The 3437-nt window shown below is 46.8% G+C and overlaps 1 pseudogene; it reads left to right on the top strand.

Moving 5' to 3' along the window:
• The first annotated feature begins 2355 nt into the window (after positions 1–2355).
• The window catches only part of LOC102470180 (eukaryotic peptide chain release factor GTP-binding subunit ERF3A-like), a 2978-nt pseudogene continuing 1896 nt past the window's right edge, over positions 2356–3437 (top strand).

Here is a 3437-nt window from a genome sequence, read left to right as displayed (position 1 = left end):
TATATACACACACATACATATGTAAATATGTGTGTATATGTATGTGTGTGTACATTTCTGATATATATATGCATATATATATAAAACATAAAGTGTGTACCTTTCTGAGAGCCCAGTGTGAGAGTCCTTAAAATGTAGCCTTGCAGACTCAGACGCATCTCATCTAATGCATGTGGAGGAAAGGGAGGTGAGGATGATTACCGAGGAGGGCAAGAGCTCCAGCTCCACACAAACACTCCTGCCCAGGCAGCTGGAAGGAGGTAGCAATGGCTTGGGGCTGACGTCTGAAGCACTAAGCACTAAGCACTCCGCCTAGCAGAGGAGAGCCTCAGGAAGCACAAAATGTTTCTCTGTCCTTGCTGTCACAAACCTGAGCTTCCCACATTCTTTTAAAGGGCAAAGTGACTTATGTCACAAGGCAGAAAACACAGAGACCATTTTGAGGGTTGCTTCAGAAATCCTGATGTTTTCTGCCTAATCAAACATAGTGCCTGTCTGCTTTTCCCTTACACTGGAAAGCACAAAGGTTTTTCACTCCACTCCCACACCTCCAGGCCCTTATAATAATCCTCAGTAAAAAACTCAGCTAGTATATTAGTTTCAAAGAAGCACAAGATTACAGGTATGTGAAAAGTGCACTTTTTTATTTATTGAAGGAAGACTCAATAAGTTCTAAGATACTGAAAACCAAGAATATCCTAGAGCCCCAACCATCAAAAGCTGAACAAAATCTACCCTATCTGAATTCTGGCAGTAAATTTGTTCAAATTAAATCTACTGAATTACTACTTAAAAAATAAAACAAACAAAAACAAAAAACAAAAAATTTCTATTCCACTTACTATCAATTTAACATAACCAACCGATGGCTAAATTTAAAACCTAGTAAACATTTTGAGTTGTGCATCTGTAATTACACTTATTTAACAAGTTACTGCTGCGGCAAGATCTCTAAACAAAGAAACAAAATTGCGAATGTACTAGATGGCGTTGGTTAGAATCGCTGAAAAAAGCAAGCTGGAGAAAATAAAAGCCATATTATTTGGAGACAAACAAAAGTCCCTCAAATCCAGCTGTTTGTTATCCACCTCACAGCTCTGTGAGAGAATTAGTGGCACAGTGTGTTCTGATAAGGTAGCCAGCACTGAAGGTAATATTTACTCATCCTACCATCAGCTACGGTTCCATAACTGGGCTTTCCACAAAGGGTTTTAAGGTTGAAAGTTACCTGATGTAAGAGCTATAATAAACACTGCACTATTTGTCCCTTGACTAGCTTAATCCCTACTCGAAGCAATGAAGCTATCGTCCATGAAGCAGCAGTCTGCGAGGAAGCCCGAGCCCTGAGGAAAGTCCAGAGTGCTGTGGTGAAATAGCCATAAAAGATCCTGGAGAATTAGTCATCAGTTCCTGAAGATTGCCAGGGGTGTTTTGCTGATTATTTTTTTTCCCCCAAAAGTTCACCTTGGGAGCAGTTTTTGACCTTGAAACTAATTTGCTAGCTGAGTCGTTTACTGAATGTAACTATAAAAAATGTCCTGGAATCTGGCACATTTGGAAGATTAAACTAAAAAAAAAAAATCTTCACTGTTAAAATCAACTAATGTCATACACTTTATGGGCGTTGGCATTGAGAAGTATTACCACTTAAAGTTGATGCATTCTACACTGGTTATGCTGGCTAGTCATTTGCATGAGGAAAGAAAGTGACTGAGGTGAACTGCCAAACCACACAGGGCCCCATCAGTCAAGAACTGCAGTGTGGGAAGGAGGAAGAACAGGATGGAACGCTTGGATGAGCTACAGTAAGATGGAGAAATTAGAAGGACTCAGGGGGAAAGAGAAGAAACCACCAGCTCAGTCATGATAGGAACTAACAGAAGAGATTTCCAGGGGAAGGTCATGGGCAGTAGATTCCAATGTGGGGCAATATTAACATACAGTAAGGCCAGAGAATAATCGTTGGACCAAATGTAATTATTTGTATACTTTCAAAGAAGCTAACTAAGACGATATTGAGTGGGTTACAACAGAAATGAGCAGAGAAATATTTCTGGGAAAAAAGAGTACCAGCCATGATGACACAATTGGTAAGCCACCAGTCTGCAAGGCTGGGGACACAGGGAAGACAAAACTCAGAGCAGGGACTGATCTGACAGGACACATGGAATAATGCAAGGCTATCGTTCTAGCTAACTGAGAGTCTGGGACACCGGATCACCAGGGCGAGACCCTGGCAAAAACCCCTGTGTCTTTGTGTGTATGTTTCTCTCTCTCCTATTGACATACAAAAACAACACCCCACAAACCGTCTGGACAGGCCATGGTACAACCTCCACCTCCAGCCAAGTTGAAATGAGTGTAGGAGCCATCCGTGCCCGGCTCTCCAGTGGGACCTGCAGTGCCTGGTCTGAGGTGGGAGGAGACACCGTGCCCACAGGAGGAGGAAGGTTGAGCCTTGGCCGCTGCCATCACGGCCAGTGCAGAATCGGGACTGCAGCTACCTCACTGAGTCCTGTCCCTGGGGACCTTGCCACTAGCCATGGCCCTTCTCACTGCCTTTCCGGGGTCAGTGGCCTGCCCCTCTCTGGGTCAGTAGACCCAGCCTACCTTTCCCGCCCTCTCTTCCCCACAAGTGGCACCCCATCAGGAATAGGGCGGGCTGGTGGCAGGGACAGCAAAAGCAGCAGGAGCAGCAGCAGCAGCAGCAGCAGCAGCAGCAGCAGTGATCCTGCACCCTACTGCCAGGAACAGGAGGACACGGAAGCCCTTGGCCAGCCATGTGACTGCAGTGGCGGGGGCCGGGGGGGGGGGGGGGCCCTGGGGAGGGGTGCTGCCGAGGCTCAGTGTGGGCACTGCAGCGAGGCCTTTAGCTGGCAACGCCACATCAGCACCAAGCCAGGCCACCGAGTCTGCATGTCCTTCCTGCGGGTACCCAGCCGCCGCCACCCCAGCTGGCACCATCCACCACTGAGTCTGAGCCAGAGTAGTGGCAGGCCCTTTGCACCTGTGGAACTCTCTCAAGAGAAGTCAGTGTTGTGAACTGGGCCGGCGTGAAGTGGATTCATGTTGGGTAGTTCATTTTACAAGCTGTAGTGATGTGCAATGACTCAATGTATAAAATACATTTAAAAAGCAAAGGCAGCTGTTAGCATGGACTTTCAGAACCTGTTGACAATGGAGAGACAGAAATGTCCCCAGAAGAATCATGGGAACACAGGGACCAGCAGTTAGCGTAATGGCTATGTCGCTGGACTCCTATGTAGTCGACCGTGGTTCGAGTCTCAGACCTGGTGGCTTAAACTCACGCCAGGAGCGTGCGCGTGCGTGCCCAAGATCCCAAGAGGAGAAGGGATTGCAACATGGCCATCCCCCCGGGGGGTGATTTCTTGCTTTCTGTCTCTCTGTCTCTCTCTTTCTGGTGAGCGCATTCTCCC

The sequence above is a fragment of the Tupaia chinensis genome, unplaced genomic scaffold, assembly GCF_000334495.1.
Source record: "Tupaia chinensis unplaced genomic scaffold, TupChi_1.0 Scaffold000404_1, whole genome shotgun sequence".
In the NCBI taxonomy this organism is placed as follows: Eukaryota; Metazoa; Chordata; class Mammalia; order Scandentia; family Tupaiidae; genus Tupaia; species Tupaia belangeri.
The sequence above is the reverse complement of the archived record's forward strand: the minus strand, read 5'-3'. Positions and strand labels throughout refer to the sequence as shown.